Genomic DNA, 19,041 nt, shown 5'->3' with positions numbered 1-19,041 from the left:
AGCCAGATAGACAGGCAGACAGACAGATAGGGGGAGAGAGAGGGCTGGACCAGGCTGGGCGGATGGAGAACGAGGGAGATGGACGGGCAGAAGGATGGCGAGAGGGAGGGAGAGGAGGGGAGGGAGGGAGGAAGAGAGGCAGCAGGAGCAGCAGGAGCACAGCAGAGTGATGGATGTTGCCTCGCCACCACCTCAACCAATCAATAAATCCTTCATCCTCTTATTACACGGAATAAACAACCTCGGCGGGCCGCGCTGACAGTGACGAATGCTTCATAATTATCCAGTAAATTGCGGTAAGTATAGAGCAGCAAATAATAAGCTGGGCTAAACGCGACGAGCTGATGCAGTCTCGAGGTGTTAAAATTCTCTCGGCTACTTTCCTGCCATAAATTTAGTGCGGCATCTGATCCTAATGTTTTCCTCGGCATAATTAATGGAAGAGTTATGGGGCGAGATGCGGCGGCCACTCAAACACACTGCTGGCGCGTCCGTCCATTGCTTGCATGTGCGGCGAGGGAGTGAGTGAGTGGATGCTGCGCGGCGGAGGCCCAGGTGTGTGTGTGTCTGACCCCGCGCACAACCTGTTCCCGGCGCGCGGCACTCTTATCAAGGAAACCAGAAGAGAAAAAGTAAATCCTACGCTAAGTACCGACTAACTTAAGGAGTAACAATGAGTCGAATTTTTTTGTGTCTTACTTCGAAATCTAACGTTAATTTCTATATAATTACATTTCATGACGAGCCGGCTTCTCTGCGTGCCAGTTACTTCTAAATCTAACATTACTTCTAAATATAAAGTCAAACATCATAAAGATCCGGCAAATCTAACAATACTTCTAAATATAAAGTCAAACATCATAAAGATCCGGCAAATCTAACATCACTTCTAAATATAAAGTCAAATTTCATAAAGGTCCGGCGTGTCCGTGTCTGTTACTTCAAAATCTAACGTTATTTCTAAACATAAAGACCCATTTTATAACGAGCTGAGTTCTGTCACTTACTTCTAAATCCAACATTACCTCTTAATTTCAAGTTCCATTTCATAACAGGTCGGTTTTTCTCTCTCGGTTACACCCAAATCCAATAATCCACTTGACTTCCCGCGACTACCGATGCAGTCGCTGCGGGAAAAGCGAAGAAAGTCACTTAGGATATCTTAGGCAGCCCGCGAGCTACGTTGTCAGATGCGGTGGCGCCGACGGCAACACCCTTCTCACCCGCCCCGTCTGACGCCACCCGCCTGACAAGATAAAGAGTCAAGTATGTCTCGTGTCCCGCTCAAGCCGATGACGCAGCGCTTACTGACCCCTGAACTAAAGGAACAGGATAAGGAAGGAGTGATGTTTTCTTTAGACACTCCATAGAGGATGGTGACTGATGCTAAGACTCGTATTATCAAATGTTTCCGGCTCTTGTTACGACCGTGTTTGGAGGTCACACAAAAGGTACATGGGGCAGAAGCCTTCCAAAACTACCGCTAGGTCAAGACACCACCCATGGAAACCCCTGTAACTTCTGCGAAAGTCTTTTCAAATAGAGGCACTAAAGTTACGAAGAGTTTGATAATATGGGCCTAAGGCTTCGACGAACTGCTGGTCTTTATCGAGGATGAGGCGACAGCGAGGCATTGACGACGGAGAAACAAGGTGGCGTTCCATATTTTTTGAAGGAAGAGGTGACGGTGAAGGCAAAGGTTTCGAGGAAGTGGTAGTCTTTATCAAGGAGGAAACGTCGGCGAGGCATCAAGGCTGTCAAGGTTCCTGTGCTGTTATTACGCGTCTGTGGTTCATCCGCGGCCCGCAAATTATAAAGAAAATTGAACGTCTTCACATTTTGGGGAGGGACGATGAAGACGGAGAGCTTCATTTAGGCGGAGAATTAATCTTTGGAGGAGAGGCTCTTTAAGAATGTTCGTCCTCATACATTATGCAGGCGGCAGAGCGTTTGGCATCAACATTAACTCGATGCTTAGAAGTGAAAAAAAGAAAGCATGACTACTCTAATACACGTAGCAACTCCATGACACACACACACACACACACACACACACACACACACACACACACACACACACACACACACACACACACACACACAGGGAAAAAAATTATAAAGGTAGATATATCTATACCAATGTTACAAGTGAGTATCATATATGTTCACTCTGAGATATTAATGCTATCGGTGGAGAGCTCTGTAATCTTTTATAATTATTTTTTTTCATACGGTAGGAGGCTAGTGGGAGTCGCTATCATTATGTTTAGTAATAATATTATAATGACTCGATAATTTACAGGTACGAATTATGAGGGATGTTTAGTAAAACAAATATTATGGAAATAACTAAATAGTTTAAGCAACAAATTATATTAAATTAAATGGTTCTACGAAAATATTAGTAAGGCTCTTTTATATTATATTTGCGTTGAACATTAGTGCCATGCGTAATATGATACAACACGCCAGGGACTGTTTTTGTATTGCTTCTTGTCAGTAGGATCAATGTCAACTATCTTAATTGCGATTGCTCTCTTGTGGTCTGCATGGGTGGATAAACATTTAAAACTATAAACACACACACAAAAAAAGCCTGAGCAATTTTGTACAAGCGTTGTCCCTTTAAGGAAGCGATCCCTTGAAATATTAATTTTGAAGATTAAAAACAATACTTATGTGCCCAAGATTCAATTAAATCTGTATGCTATAATGAAACTTATTAAAAATTTCTTGTTTGATATTTTCAGTTTTTTACATTTGTTCTATTTTTTTTTTGTGTGTGTGTGTGTGGTGTGGTGTGGTGTGGTGTGGTGTGGATTGTGTGTGTGTGTGTGTGTGTGTGGTGTGTGTGTGTGTGTGTGTGTGTGTGTGTGTGTGTGTGTGTGTGTGTGTGTGTGTGTGTGTGTGTGTGTGTGTGTGTGTGTCCAGGCAGTCCTTGTCCCTGAAACAAACCAACACTGACATTTCCACCCACGGAACGTGTTCCCTGCCAAACGCTGTCAGTCCTTCCCGAGCACTGCCTCCCACTGCGTCTTTTTCCATTTTTATCTTTCAGCTCGGCGTTTAGCGTTCAATTTGTTCCCTTCAGCAGGGCGTCAGATAACACTCCGCTAATTAAAACATCGCGAGGAGAGAAGCAGAACGATGATTCATGATATCTCGGCATCACGTCGCGCCGGCCCGAGCTATTGTCGCGGGCGTGTGTGTCAAGCGCTTGTATCAGGGCGTCGCGCGGGAGGAGAGGCGGAGGCGACTGCGGGGGGACGCAGAGGTAGGCAAAAGCTGTCCCGCATGGTAGGGAGAACAAGGGACAGCAACAGAAGGTAAAGGAAAGGTATGTCTGGCTGGGTAGGAAAGGCAAGACCTGGTAGGTCTTGAAAGGGAGATGCAAGACAGCAGAGTGTGATTCACACCACCTTTCTCGCCGCATAAAATAGGTGTGACTTCCATTTGTCAGGCCTGCCTGTCTGGAGTGGAAAGACTGAAAGGGAAGGAAGGACAAGGAAAAAATAGGGTGTGTCTCGTATCTGCTGTTTCTATAAAATATAATTCTCACTTGCACGGACTGGCGGGCAAACAGCGGAGGGGCAAGGGCAGAGCAGCAGCAGCGGGGCGTCGTTCGTATCTCGGCCCAGCGAGAAAAAGGTGTAGTTGTCATTCAGGTCGTGGGGTTAGCGAGGCCGCGGCGCCTCACGAATGTTGTCGCTGCTGAAACCTGAGACAACCTCGGCGCGCCTCCCGCTGCCCCATCCAACTGGCCACGCCCCCGAGACAGGCTGCCTCGAGGGCGGAACAGCCGGCATTACCCTGGGCCTCGGCTTCTATTTTGTGCTTACACGTCGCGGTGAGGGAGGAGGGGGACGCGGCGGGTGCGATACTGTCACATTAGCGGCTGTGCCCGGCTCGCGATAGCGCCCTGCCGCCGAGTCCTGTTCGATGATATCATAATTATTAACTGCCGGGGGAAGCTGCCACTGTGTTGTGCTGGGGGTCATATTCATTAGGGGAGATGAGACGATAGGGGCCCCCAGGCACGGCGTGCGGCGAGGTATTGGCCGCCCGCACCCAGGGACAGACGGACAGACAGACGCAATCAAGCTCCGTGTTGTGGTAACCTAAACGCCTCCGGTGGGGTCTGCTGCGTGGGACGTCCTTAGTGTGTGTGTGTGTGTGTGTGTGTGTGTGTGTGTGTGTGTGTGTGTGTGTGTGTCGCGGAATAGACAGGTAGACAGACATGTTTTTTACGTCACTGAGAGACATGCATTCATATGATTAGACCGGACTACTTTTTTCCTCTCTCTCTCTCTCTCTCCGTTGGCCTTCTCGGACCTCCGCGCACAATAAACAAAATTTCACAAACCTCCAAGCGTCAGTTAGGCTCACATAAATATGAAGAGCCTCATAGAGCACTATTGATAATACTTGTGTGATGGCGTCCTCCCCAGGTAATGGTCCGCTGGCGCCCGTGAGGAAGAACATCATTAGCGCACCTGCCTTCAATCAGCCCTCCTCCGCACCTGGCAGCAGCATCAGCACACCTGTTGAGCATTATGAGTGAGGTTCTTGCATTACACGTTTATAAGGTGGGTGAATAAGAGGTTCATACGTTTGTTAGAATACACGTTTTCTTTTACAAATGAGCATGATAACGAAGGAAGATTACGTCTCTCTCTCTCTCAAAAGGTCTCCCCATCATTCATCCAACCAAGGAAAAAAAGACCGCGATATAATACAGAAATAGCGAGGGTTCACAAAGCCTCAAATTTGCATCAATATATTTTACGCTATTTTCATCTAATTTACTGGACGAAACTACCATTCTTCCACCTATAAGGAAAGTGAAAGCTGCAGTATCATCACAAACACTATCAGTAACAACACCAGGAGTCTCTTGAATATTTGATCATATTTCATCCTCGACCGAAATTGGATGAGAAACGAGTCGATGGAGAGAAGGCGAAGTGAGGGTGAGTTCTGCATTTACTTTAGTTAACCTGAATGACACGAGAGCAACGCAAAGAAAACGAGGAAGGGTCCACAACGTAATAGGGAGACACCTGCTTCTGTGTCCCTTTCGTGCACACTCTTGGTCAAATTTTGAGATACGATACCACCGCTAACCCTACCGTCGCCCCCGCCACAGCCATCTCCACAACCATAAACTTAATAAAAACGAAAGAAAACTGCACAGGGACAGTTCGCCAACAGAGGGCAATTATTATGAGCTTGACGCCACCTATCCTTCCCTTCCAAGAATTTATCTAACTTTCTCTTGGTGAGGAATAGGAGGAGGAAAAGGGGGACAAGAGAGAAAATGAAATATTACAAACATTAGTATGTAATAGCATGTTTTTATAACTTTTGTCATTCATTCAATAAGAAAAAAATCAGATAGTTCAGGTTTTTTACGGTTACACACAGACACACACACACACACACACACACACACACACACACACACACACACACACACACACACACACACACACAGCCATCACTCTTGCCTTAAACAATGAGCTCCCTCCCACCCACCCCTCACCCCTTCTTTCTCCTTCTGCACCACCTAACATTCGCGTATCTCCTCCCCGACCCCTTTCCCCTCTCCTTTCCTTCCTCCTCTCTACTCCTCCCCCCCACCCCCGCCGTCCCCTTCTCTTTCTCCTCTCTCCTGCCTCCTCCCCGTCCTCCTCCCCTTGCCCGTCTCACCTGCCCGGCTCGCCACCCATTAATTACAGGTGGGGGAAACTGTCACCTCACTAAACACGGACCAGAAAAAAAGGAAAGAATTTTAGCCGAGATTTCACGCCTCCGAGACTTTTTTTTTTCAAGTCACCTTCTGTTCCCCCTCCCTCCCTTCCTCCCTCTCCTTCTGTTCCCCCTCCCTCCCTTCCTCCCTCTCCTTCTACCCCCTCTCTCCCCTCTCGTTTCCCTTTGTAAATGTTATTGGTATGTATATGCTTCGCTATACGCACTGACCTACAACACCGTTAATTTTCTTTATCGTAATTGTAGGAAGATAAAACATACTTCATAAAAAAACAGCTGAGTTAAGAAAAGGTAAGAAAAAGAAATTAAAGTGAAAAGGTGATCAAGGATGACTCTACAGGTACCCCAATTAATATACGAAGTCCATTTGAGATTAGATTATGAAGCAGAAAGACAAAAAAAAACATTACATAGCCAAAACAGTCACTCAGGATTCGTTAAATAAAGAAAAACGGTGACTTTGATAGCAGGAAAAAAAACACGACTCCAGTATACAACATTATCGCAATCGCCATCAAGAGCACTGCGTAAAAAGAGACCGAATTTAACATACCAAGAACGGTCACTTAGGATGCGCTTTCCCGGAGTTAATCTGGTCTCCTTTGTCACGCTCATAATGCTGGCACCTCGGCGGCGGCTGCGCGGGTGTCAGGTGTGTTTGTGGGCGATAAACATGCAAGGTGTTTCTTCTGAGGCAGCCCGGGGTTGTTACCTTTCCCACCTCCGCCGCTCACCTGGCTACCTGTCACGTGGGCAAACAGAGAAAGGTGTGAAGGATGGATGCAAGGGAAGGGAAGGGAAGGGAGAGGAATTGGTAGGGAAGGATAGCGGAAGAGATGAGATTGGAAGAACAGGTACGGAAGAATGAGTAGGAATGGGAAGGGAAGGGATGGGAAGGGAAGGAAAGGGAAAGGAAGGAGGGGAAAGGAAAGCAAAGGAAAGGAAGGGAAGGGAAGTTAAAGGGAAGGAAAGGGAAGGGAAGGGAAGGGAAGGGGAGAAAGGCTAGGGATGGGGAGGAAAGGGGAAGGAAGGAAAGGGAAGGGAAGAGAAAGGAAGGGAAGAGAGAGAGAGAGAGAGAGAGAGAGAGAGAGAGAGAGAGAGAGAGAGAGAGAGAGAGAGAGAGAGAGAGAGAGAGAGAGAGATAACGAGAGATAAGGACAGACAGACAGAAAGAACGAAAGAGAGAGATAGAGAGAGAGAGAGAGCCGAAGTAGGGGTCAGGAGGAAGAGGAGGAGGAGGAGGAGGAGGAGGAGTTGGGAACAAAGAGGAGGATGGGGTGTGAGGGGGGATCAGAGGGATACGGATGGGGAAGGGGAGAGAAAGTGATATCTTGGTCTTGCACAATCAATACACGTCAGCAGGGGGTGCAAAAAATACCCTACATAGCTCGTAAAAACAGGATAATGATGCGTTCCAGGGGGCTTCCACGGAGGGGGAGGAGGTAGAAGAGAAGGAGGAGGGGCAAGAGGGTGGAGAGGGGGTTAGCAGCGCCCTCTCCACCGATCCACACTCGCGTCACGCCCGACATCTCAATCACAGAAGCGAGCGGGAGTCAAGAACCGCCGCCCGGCCCCCGAGGAACGCTAATAAACAGCGATCAATCAGTTCCCGGTGAGTCTCCTGCGCCCCGAACATTGATAGGCGCCGCCGATCATAGCCACGCATAAAAACTGGCCAGAGCGTCGTCGCGTGGAGGCTGCGAGGGACACCGCCACATCGACCCTATCAAGCTGTCATCCACTTCTGTCAGGACCATCCACCTCCACCCCGTCCTTTCCCTTCATTCCCCCGTTCCCTTCCTCCCCTGTCAAGACTGTTCACCTCTTCCGCCCCGCTTCTTCACCTCATGACAGTGCACGCGCTCCACGACCTTACGATTCCTTCCTCTTCCTCCTTCATGGAATTCTTCATCGCGATCATTATAAGTTCTCGGGACGTGACCCGCGCGCGTGCCCCATGATCTCGCCACTTCACGGCTTCCTTCCCCCTCCTGCTCCTTCACCTGATCCTTCAACTCGATCATTGTTTGCTTTCTGGGAAGGACGCAAGAAGAATACACAAACACAGGAACCGATTGGGTTTTAGTTACTTTTAGCGATGCGATGATGCCTTAAAGTTTAATGATTTTCGATAAAACTAAGCTTAATGGAATAGGTTACAAGTGCTTAAAATTCATCTAGGTAAACATTTCAAGACGATATAACTGAAGCTTAATATTACGGTTTATCAAGGCATCGATATCACAGAACGTCATCAAAAGCTCGCCGGAACTATTCCAATAAATTCACATCGCTCACTAATGAATCGCTACAATCACTTTGAACTGTTTTCTACTGCAAGTTTGTTTTATAATCCATATATTTTTTTCTGATTTCTGATGAGTAGGCTATTCTTATATTTCAATAAGCCTGGTTTCAAATTTTCAGTGAACATTAAGCCCCCCAAAAGACGTTCCTGAAGATTCTTGCATGGGTGTGTGTGTGTGTACATAAATATATATATATATATATATATATATATATATATATATATATATATATATATATATATATATATATATATATATATATATATATATATATATATATATATATATATATATATATATATATATATATATATATATATATATATATATATATATATATATATATGTGGTCCCTTCAGGTTTTCTTGTACGGGTCTTGAGGCTAATTTTACCCTGTGTTGAGATTATTTTTATAGTGACGTCTCTTCTAGAGGCTCCTGCTGCCTCCCGCTGCTCTGCTTGTACGGAGTCGCGACCAAAGTTAAGAGTTCAGGAATAACACGCTGGAGAGGCAGAGATAAATATCTGCCTAACACCTCTAACACCACCACCACAACCACCACCACTACCATCACCACCACCACCACCACTTGCACGTATCGTTGTCCACGAGGCATGTCGTGCGCTTTTTGCCCTTTGTAAATATGCACATACTTGGACCAATAAACGTTGATCAAAAAATAAAAAATAAAAATATGTAACCTCACAACCCATAACGCAGAGTTTCGCCCCCCTACCCCACGCCTCCACCCCCCTAACTCCAAGCTGTACCCCACGCCCCCACCAGCCCCCCACCCGAAGCATCGTCCCTTCCTTGCATCAACCTCTCCTCTTCTCGTCCCCAAGCCACTAAAAAACATTAACACCATCTCGCACCCACGCCTGAACATCCTCCACCTTCAAACAACAGTCCGCGCTCCCACCAACATGCCCCCGCCACGCCTCGCCTACCTATCAGCATCTCAATCACACGCAATACCAGAAACCAGCGAATCATCACCCCTTGTCCCACGCCTCTAAAAACCCCTACCTCATCCACGCCTCCACAACCCCCTACCTCATCCACGCCCCCAAGAACCTCAAAACCCAGTCCCTCCATCTTACCAGCATCCCCAATCAGCCTAACTAAGACCCCCAGAGCCCCAGACAGACCGTACAGCACCCCCATAGTTCCACCTTGATTGAAGTAGAAGTCCAGCAGCAGAGAACAGTCCAACCAAGACTCCCAGACAGACCTTGTTCCCAGTCGGTCTTTGGGTCAGGCGGTATCGCGTCTCTAAACAGGGACGTGGAAGCTACTCACCATAAAGCAGCCTTGATAGCGCCGCGCTCCAAACACACACACACACACACACACACACACACACACACACACACACACACACACACACACACACACACACACACACACCTGACCATGTCCAGGCAGCGCCAGTTCCTCCCTTCCTCCCTCCCTCCCGATCTCTCTCTCTCTCTCTCTCTCTCTCTCTCTCTCTCTCTCTCTCTCTCTCTCTCTCTCTCTCTCTCTCTCTCTCTCTCTCTCTCTCTCTCTCTCTCTCTCTCTCTCTCTCTCTCTCTCTCTCTCTCTCTCTCTCTCTCTCTCTCTCTCTCTCTCTCTCTGCTCTGAGTCTCCTCCCTTCTCGTTTCCTATCGTCCTCTTTTTCTCCCTCTCCATCGTTCTGTTCCCTCACCAAAATCATGGCCCACCAAAATCTCCTTCCCTCACATTCCTTTAAATCGATCTTAGAAGTAATTATTTATTTTCTTCCCACATTCCCTCGTCGGCGAGGCACCCAACAGCCCATCAACAATTCTTCTTCTAGTAAGATATCATGACATTAGACTAACTGGGATCAACTTTTACAGGCCAAGGGCGAAAGGGGCGAAAGGTGAAGGGGGAATAGAGGAAGGTGGGGAAAGGAGGAGGAGGAGAAAAAGGCGAAGAGCGAAGGGGACAGAATAAAGTGAGAAAAAGAGATAAAGAAAAAGGAAAAGGAGGTGAAGAGTGAAGGGGCAGAAGATGAGAAAAGGAGATGAAAAAGAAGAAGAAGGGGGACGAAAAGCAAACGGACAGTGGAAGGTGGAAAGAGGAGATGAAAAAGTAGGGGAATACGAAGAGGAGTAGTAGAGGAGAACGGGAATGAGGGACTCTGGTATGACAAGCGTATGAGGCAAAGGAGAAGGTGGGGAAAGGAGGAGGGGAAGAAGGAGAGGGAAAAGTATAGGAGAAAAGGGGAAGAAGGGGGAATGGGGTAGGAGAAGGTGGGTAAGGAAGAAGAAGAAGAAGAAGAAGGAGGAGTACGAATATAGGAGAAAGGGGAAGGGGGACGCTAGTATGGCAAGTGTATGAGTTGAAGGGGAAAGGCGGCAGGAGAAGGTGGGGGAAGAAGGAGGGGAAGAAGGAGAAGGAGAAGTATAGGAGAAAAGGGGAAGAAGGGGAAATGGGGTAGAAGGTGGGTAAAGGAGGAGGGGAAGAAGGAGTACGAGTATAGGAGAAAGGGGAAGGGGGACTCTGGTATGGCTGGTGTGGATGGGTCAGGACTCGGGAGGCGGCGGGGAGAGGCAGCAAAGACGGCGGGGCGGCGAGGCGGGAGGGGAGGAGCAGCAACAATGGCAACAGCAACACAGCACAAGTAGACTTCATCAGGATCGCAGTTGTTTTTAATTAGCCGCTTGACTGGTGGCGTTCAATCACCTGCGGCCAATTACTCTCGTCCGCTTGTGTTACCTGATCGCAAGGACCGATCGCCATCCATCCTCACCGCGGTGTCTTAATTATTTCCAGTCATTATCGACCACCATCCCGCCCCCTGACCCGCATACACAACGAGGTGAAGCTTTGCGTGTGTGTGTGTGCGTGTGTGTGTGTGTGTGTGTGTAAAGGATCAGAGGAAGGGGAATGGTGGAGAAAGAGATGATAAGAGAGGAGTGGAAACGGAGGGCAAAGAAGGTTATCAAAGAAGGTTAATATGGAAGATAACACAGGAGATACGTCATGGTGGTGAGCGTAGAAATTAAGGGTAATAAAGATAAGTAAATGGGGGAATAGGGATGAATTGGGAAAGATGTGAGACTCAAAGAAAAAGATTCGTCGGATAAGGGGAGAAGGAAAATAAATGATAAAAGATACGTGGTAGGAGAATCAGAAGAAGTAAAGTGAAACGAGAATAAAAATGGAAAGAAAATAATAAAGCACAGAAGGGAACAAATCAATATATTACAGCAAATAACATAGAGGCATACATTTCTTCCTTGAGGTTCCTTGTATGTCGGAAGAACAAACCTATATCAAACAAATTAAACAGAGGGAGCAAGTACACACACACACACACACACACACACACACACACACACACACACACACACACACACACACACACACACACACACACACACACACACACACACACACACACACACACACATCCCCCCCACCCCCCTCCCCGACACAAAGACACCCCGAAATTCCTCTAAAATTGCCGGACACTAAAACAAAGCAGAAAAATAAATAGGCGAGCCAGCTGCCGTCACTCACACCGACCGGCGGGTAAACGGGCGGAAGGATGGACAAATAGAACGAGCGAGACGGACAGACAAAGACGAATCCAGACAGGCGGGAGTGTGCGTGCAAGACTAGCCATTTAAGAAAAAAGTCTCCGCTGCTTCAAAATTCACCTGCACACTGTCCCTTCACCTGTCGCGACGCACACCTGTTCAGCGTCCATCACCTTGCCTCCGCCATCGCCTCGCCTTTTGTGGGGGCCCCGCGCTCACCTTTGGCTCGAGTTCTTCGCTGGTCCCTCGGTTTTTGGTTCTCTCTTCTCGCCGGCTTATCTCCATTCGGCTAGGTTTTATAAGGACGTCATTTCTGATTCACCTTGCAACACTCTCTCTCTTCCTTCCTTTAACTCTCCTTCTCACCCTACCTGTCTGTCTGTCTCTCTCGTTCGTTATAGTTTCTCACCTATCCACCTATATATGATTCTTTTTTGGTCTTCATTCCTCCAGTAATTATGACAGTCTCTCCTCCTAGTTATCTCTGCATCTTTTATCCATATATTCTTTCTTTATCAACAACTCCTCTTCGTCTCCCTTCTTCACGCCATTCCTTCCACAAACGCCGCCTGCCCTCCAACCTTCGACACCAAAGCCTCCCACTTATCATTCACTCATCCTTTAGACACGACATCTGAACTCGGTCTTTCTTCGCCTCTTTCTCGTATTCCACCCCCGGCCTTAGCCTCGGCAACCTTTCACAGTAGCACCTCCATCTACTCTGACCTCTACCTCCCTTTAGGACGCGGGCGTGGGGGCGTGTAGCAGGTTAAGCATCGATAACAGAGAGGCGGATCAGGGAGGGGCCTCTGGACACCATTTATGCGGTGACCGTGTGCTTATGACGCTCAAGAGGATATTCCGGCAAATGCTTAGAGTGATGGCCCACGTCACTTCCTTTTGTGGGCTTCGTTCTCGAGTCTGTTGTTTCCCTTTGTGTCCTCATGTTCCCGTCTGTTTTCAATTTTCTGTTTATTGGTGTTTGTTTCCTTTCCCAGCGCTGCTTCCTCCGCTTGTTTGGGTATGAAACATTATATTCCCGCTGATACACCTCTTGGGGGAGTGTTTTGTTGTTGCTGGTCTCTTAAATGGCGGTGGTTTAGAATGCTGTTAATAGGATGTGTGTCGCGGGGTGTACAGAGAGACAGACAGGCAAACAGACACACGCACACACGCACACACACACACACACACACACACACACACACACACACACACACACACACACACACATTGGGCGTCGTCGTGTGTCTTGCCCGGTAATGCATCGTCGCCAAACTAAGAGAAACACTGACCAGTTTACCTTTTGCGGCACCCATCAACACCTCAGTCACTGTTACCCCCCCCCCCCCCCACCCTCCCCCTCTTTCTTCTCCCTTCAGCCCTTCCCCTTCCTTCCACTCTTCCTCCTTCCCTTCCTTTACCCTTTCCTTACATCCCCGAACTCTTAACTTCTCTCCTCCACCTCCCTTTATACCCCTTTCTGATTCCGTCTGTCTCATGCCCTTTTCTTTAAACTTTAGCTCATTTTCTCTCACCCTCCTCTCTCTCTTTCTCTCTATCTCTCTCCCTGTCTCACCTTACTTAGTGGTGGTGGTGGTGGTGGTGATTAAGTGAAGAGGCGGTGAGGGTAAATACGTACGTGTGTGTGTGTGCGTGTGTGTGTGTGTGTGTGTGTGTGTGTGTGTGTGTGTGTTTTAAGTGCGGGCATGCACACAAACACACGCTAAAATTCACACCTCATCAACCAGGTATGTGTGCAATTTCAAACATGAACCTCTGGAGGGAGTTTTCTTTTTTCTCGCCCGCTCCTCCTCCTCCTCCTCCTCCTCCTTTTTCTCTCGCTCTTGCCCATCATTAGCATCGCCTGGAACTCCCCCTCCCTGCCACCGCGACAAGAAAAAATGACAACACACGCCAAATCTCGCCTCACCCGCGGCGGAAAACGAGCACAATTCGCCGCTTAGAAAATAACGAAGCTAAAAAAAAAAGAGAGAAAACAGGACTTTATAAAAACGACCACTCATGACGGGGGGTAGGAGAGGGAGTGGGGCTGGGAGTAAAGGGGCTTTGGCTGGCAGGAGTTGAGAGGTGGAGGGCGAGGTGGGGAAAGGGGGTGGGGAGGAAGGGGCCGTGGGTCATTTTCACACATCTCGAATTTCCTCGTTGAAGGGTGAGTCGCCGATGGAACTTATGCGGAGAGGCGACATGCGAGACGATACGTTCCTCAATACGTTTTCTTCCATTTATGTTTCTCATCATCATCGTGAACAAGTTGGGCTTCGGGGGAACACCTCGCCTATACCTATGCCTACCCCTCCTCCTCCTCCTACTACTTCTTCCTCCTCCTCAGAATTAATGGTCTTCTCCTCTTCAGGGCCATTATGTCATTCCCGTAATTACCTCATTTAGGCGGACACTTGACCCCTGACCCGCGACACACCTGGGTAGCACGGGAGGTGAATAGATTACCGAGCCGCGTCTCCCGAGGTGCTCAAGCAACACCTGCGAGTGAGGAAGTCACCCGCACCTTCACACCTGCCTCGCGCCGCCCACACAGGCACACGGCATACCTGTCTCCACACACCTGTTCATTCCCTAGCCACACCTGCCCTCACGAATACCCCTCTGCTGCTCATACCTGCTCCAATAATGTCACACACACAGTTGATAACTTTCTCAGACATCAATACACTCTTACGCCACTTCACACCTACTGTCATATTCTTCAACAGTTCGGCACTCAAGTACACATATCTGACAAGGCTTTCGTAGGGGTTTTGGGCATTTCCAGGGGTAGTTTTATGACCCTTCTTCTGTACCATGAACCTCAATAAAAAAAAGAAAACTCATTAGGACCCAACTGATGGGGAAGATTAATACTACGGCCGTTAGTGTATACCAACTCACACTGCCCGTCATTGCTTGGGCGAAGAGGGAACACTACACAGACTGAGGCAATACTACTAGGCCGCTCTGTGGACACGTATTTGTTGCATACTCTTTCACTCACACACACACACACACACACACACACACACACACACACACACACACACACACACACACACACAAACAAAAACACGCATAGAGGGGTTGGGGGGAATGAACCTCTAAACTGAATGACGTTATAAAAAAGTGAGTATATTAGTTCAGAAATCCCACTATAACCTTTTCTTTGAAGCAGCAACAGCAGAGATAGTAGTAGTTATAGTGGCATCGATTGTTGTAGTAGTAGTAGTAGTAGTAGTAGTGGTAGTAGTAGTAGTAGTAGCAGTAGTAGTAGTAGTGGTAGTAGTAGTAGTAGTAGTAGTAGTAGTAGTAGTAGTTAATTATGCACATCAGCCTCACATTCTTCTTACACACACCTGCTCTGCGCCATTTCTTTATCTGGACGTTATCACATTCGCTATCCCGGATCTGTATGCGGACTATTATAACTCTCTCTCTCTCTCTCTCTCTCTCTCTCTCTCTCTCTCTCTCTCTCTCTCTCTCTCTCTCTCTCTCTCTCGCCCTTCTCTGGGATGCTATGTGATATGATGAACTTTCATTTACAGAGAAAGTCTGTCCTTAATCACCGCTACCGTAAGGAACCATGAAATTAAATGCACAATAAAGTCAAGGAGACATTCCACCCAAGACTAGAAGAGGGAGGAGGGGGGGGGGAGAGGGAAGGGAAGGAAGGGAGGTGGAAGGGAAGGGAGGGAATGGGGTTGAGATACGGGACTGTGAAGGAGGCTGAGGAGGTGGAAGGGAAAGGATATTTAAAAGGAAAGAAAGATGAGGGGGTTAAGAATGAGAAAGGAAAAGGGGAAGGAAAAAATGTTAAAAAGAAGGAATGGGAATAAGGATGGGATCTGAGAATGGGAAGGGGATTGAGAGGAGGGATGGAAGGGGAAGGATAGTAAAAAGAGGGAAAGATAAAGGGGTTAAGAATGGAAAAGGAAAGGAAAAGAGAAGGTTAAATTGAAGAATGAGGATGAGAAAGAGATTTGATAATTGGAACGGCTTAACAAGGAGGAGTGGAAGGGTAGGAATATGAAAATGAGAGGAGGAAAAAGGGATTGAGAAGGGGAAAGGAAGAGAAAGGAGGAGATTAATAAAAGGAAATGGGGATGAAAAAAATGATAATGGGGAGGAGATAGGAAAGAGGGATGGAGGGAGAAGGATATTGGAAGGAAAGAATTGAGGAGGAAAAACGAGAGGGGAGAAAAGGAAAGGGAAAGAAGATAGGTTTATGAGGAAGGGGGGATAAGGAAGGGATTTGTTATTTATAAAGGGATAGAGAGGAGGGAACGGTATGAGATTAAAAATATGGAGGGAGCAAGATAAGTAGGTACTGAGAGGAGGAGGAGGAGGAGGAGGAGGAGGAGGAGGTGATGGGAGTGGGCAGGACTAGGGAAAATATATTAAAAGAAGGGAAGGATGAAGGGAATGTGAGTAGGCAGGTAAAGGAAAGAAAAGGAGAATGTTAAAAGGAGAAGTAGGGACGAAAAAGGGATTTGATAATGGGAAAAGGGATATGGGGAGGGATTGAGGAGGAAGGATATTGAAAAGAGGGAAGAATAAAGGGATTGAGGAGGGAAAAGGAAAGGAAGGAAGAGAAGGTATAGGTTAAGAAGGAGGAATGGGGATGAGGAAGGTATTTGATAACGTGAAATGGATAGAGAGGAAGAAACGATATGAAATTCAACGAGGGGGGAGGGAGAAGGGGACTGAGAGGAGGAGGAAGGGTGAGGGGCGTGGGCAGGACTAGGCTGGTGTACGACATGGCTTCGTCTACGGTAAAAACGACAAATAAGGTTATCAGATCATTCATAGCCGAGGGGGGAGGAGCGGTGTGGGAAGAACGAGGAGAGTGGAGATCCGTGTCTTGCCGGCGAATGCTGAAGTTGAGCGAGAAAAATGCTACACCCAGGGGCTCGCGTTCTCACACCTGGCGTCTCGTTCCTGGCTCAGTGGCTGGTTATTGGAGTGATAGAAGGCGAGCATTGTGGGTCAGAGAACAAGGGTTGTCGATTAAGAACAAGATTAAGAATAAAAAGTGGACTTATGAGGGTTTTATCATGCGTAAAACTGAGAGCAGATGGACAACCCAAGTAACTGAAGTGCAACGCAAGAATGGAGAAGTCACGGAGGGTTAAGTAAGGAGATGAAATTAAGACTTTTGCTTAGGAAATTCGAGTGCATTATTATCAGACAGAGAAGGTGGAGAACACTGAGAGGCTTCTTTGTCAGTAGTATGTAAGTAGAATACAAAATGGTGGTCTCGCGTATAAACAAAGATTTTAGATGATGCAACCCACGAGTACGAACACCTCAACGCCCAGAGATACTTGTACTGGTCGAAAAATACCCCAAAGTACCAGAATATGTGCTCGTCTAACACCACCTTAAACGCCAGTAAAGGAGCGTCTCGTAATACACAGTGGGGACAACGGGAAGGGCGCATATCCGTAGTTTTCACCCTTCACTACTCACCCGCGGGAAGGACTCCACCGGGTAAAGTGCTCAACGCCCTCGCCAGTGCCGCCTTAGCCCTGACACCGTGATCCCGCTGTCCTTTCAAGGGAGGTGTGGCGGCGGCGCGGCTGTAGTGGCGGCGGTAATGATCCTCGTCGGGGCCGTGCTGCCGTGTGGGGTGTCGGCCGCAGGTAACTTGGGAAGGCTAATCGGGTTCTCACAATTATACCGCCCATAGTGAACGACCCTCGGCTCCTTGATAAACGCCCAGCAGCATCCTCCTCGCCGTAGGGGGAGGCGATGGCGGAGAAGCCACTTAACACATAAATAAAAAGATAGCACCACAGGTCCAGCAGGAACACGTATGGCGTCCCCTCTGTGAAAGGCTGTGACGGGCTGATAGGCGCCGATAGCTGGCCTGCTGCCCCTCTGGCCCACTGAATCATACGAGTCATGAGCTTGTACAAAGAGGCATATCAGCCTTCCTTCACCTGACTCAGGCCGGGCATCGAGCTCCGCCACATTCCGCCGCACATAGCGCCGAACAACGATGGAAATGATGCCGGAGTATTTCCGAAATAACGCAGCCAAGCCCATCCCAGCTGTGAATAAAGAAGGAATAACTTCTCAAGGTCTAAATCTCAAACTACCTTTACTGAACATTTTCTAAAGTCTGTGCTAATGAAGAAGTCGCTGCCAACAAAATATGGGCTGTCACTTATAAATGTTTTTTTTTTTTTTTTCCACAGCCAGTCACCAGAAGACCAAGGACACACTAACGCTTTAAGGTCCCATCGCTTCACACTTTCACTGTTATCATTTTGGCAAGAGACAACCCCCATGAGAGGCGATGTCCAGACGCCCGGTGAAGGCGTGTCAGCAGACCTGTGTGATTACGTCCTTCCGCCACGACGACGGTCATGACAACACCTCACACCTACAGCAAGTCTACGGGGCAGCCACTTATCTCATTTCACTGGACTGACTTATTTTTTTTAAGCTGTGAAACACTGACAAGTAATGACTGGCAAGTAATGTACTATTTTTACTAAACAAAACTAGCTTTATTTTTAGTTCCACCTCCGTTATTGAACTATTTTCTCCGTTAAAGAACTATTTTCTGTCTTTCACGTTTGATTTTTCATCACAGCAGGTGATAGGAGGAACATAAGAAACCCTTGACCTCATCTTCATCTTAAATTTACCACACTGCCCCTCGCCCGTCCCCCGCCGCCCCAGTCACTTGCCAGCAGGGCCCCGGCCCGCGCCACCTGTCACCTGCCATCATCCCCATCGGCCCCTGATGCCTGGCAGTCCACTGCTGAGGTCATTGTTAGGCCAGCGACTCCCTCCCGTCACCCGGACTATCCATCAGGGGACCATTAGTCTGTCAGCCCGAGGTCGTGAGGCGCAAGGGACGCCGTCACCGCCAGCAGATCCGGACGCGGTAATCTGTTCGTGTTTGGCGATAACAGAGGGCCAGGTGGGCACCGCTCGTGACCCGCTGCATGCAAAGAGCCGGCAGCATCAGATAGTTGCGACTGACTTGGCTCTTTATTCATGAGGCGTCGCGAACACCGTACCATTCACCTCCTTGAGTTCCGCGATCCCTCCACTAGACTCAGGAGCTTCCGAAGGGACCTCGCGGAGTCCTCAAATAGACCATGAGCCACCACCTAGGCGGATATGCTGTGACGCCTTCACCGTCTCTCGAGTAGGTGTCAGCTGCCTCATAACTATGAATAAACATGAGTTTCATTAAAGTCACACTGATAAATGCAACGACACCTCATTAACGTTATATCAACTGCATACTGATTCCGGATGAGGTGTTGCCTGCTTCCCTGCCCAACTACCTCCTCTCAGCTTTACGACTTTTGCTCCTCCTCTTCTTTCTCCTCCTCCTCCTCCTCCTCCTCCTCCTCCTCCTCCTCCTCCTCCTGCT

General features: G+C 48.0%; 1 long non-coding RNA gene across 1 annotated transcript in view; it reads right to left on the bottom strand.

Annotated features, from left to right (window-relative positions):
• Positions 1-19,041, bottom strand: part of LOC127004033 (uncharacterized) — a 200,395-nt gene that overhangs the window by 21,449 nt on the left and 159,905 nt on the right. The window contains exons 4-5 of the long non-coding RNA XR_007757579.1: positions 6,323-6,511; positions 4,364-4,541 (exon numbers count right to left, since the gene is read on the bottom strand). This is a non-coding gene — a long non-coding RNA (uncharacterized LOC127004033). The remainder of the gene's footprint in view (positions 1-4,363; positions 4,542-6,322; positions 6,512-19,041) is intronic.

The sequence above is a fragment of the Eriocheir sinensis genome, chromosome 27 (assembly GCF_024679095.1).
Source record: "Eriocheir sinensis breed Jianghai 21 chromosome 27, ASM2467909v1, whole genome shotgun sequence".
NCBI classification, from domain to species: Eukaryota; Metazoa; Arthropoda; class Malacostraca; order Decapoda; family Varunidae; genus Eriocheir; species Eriocheir sinensis.
The sequence above is the reverse complement of the archived record's forward strand: the minus strand, read 5'-3'. Positions and strand labels throughout refer to the sequence as shown.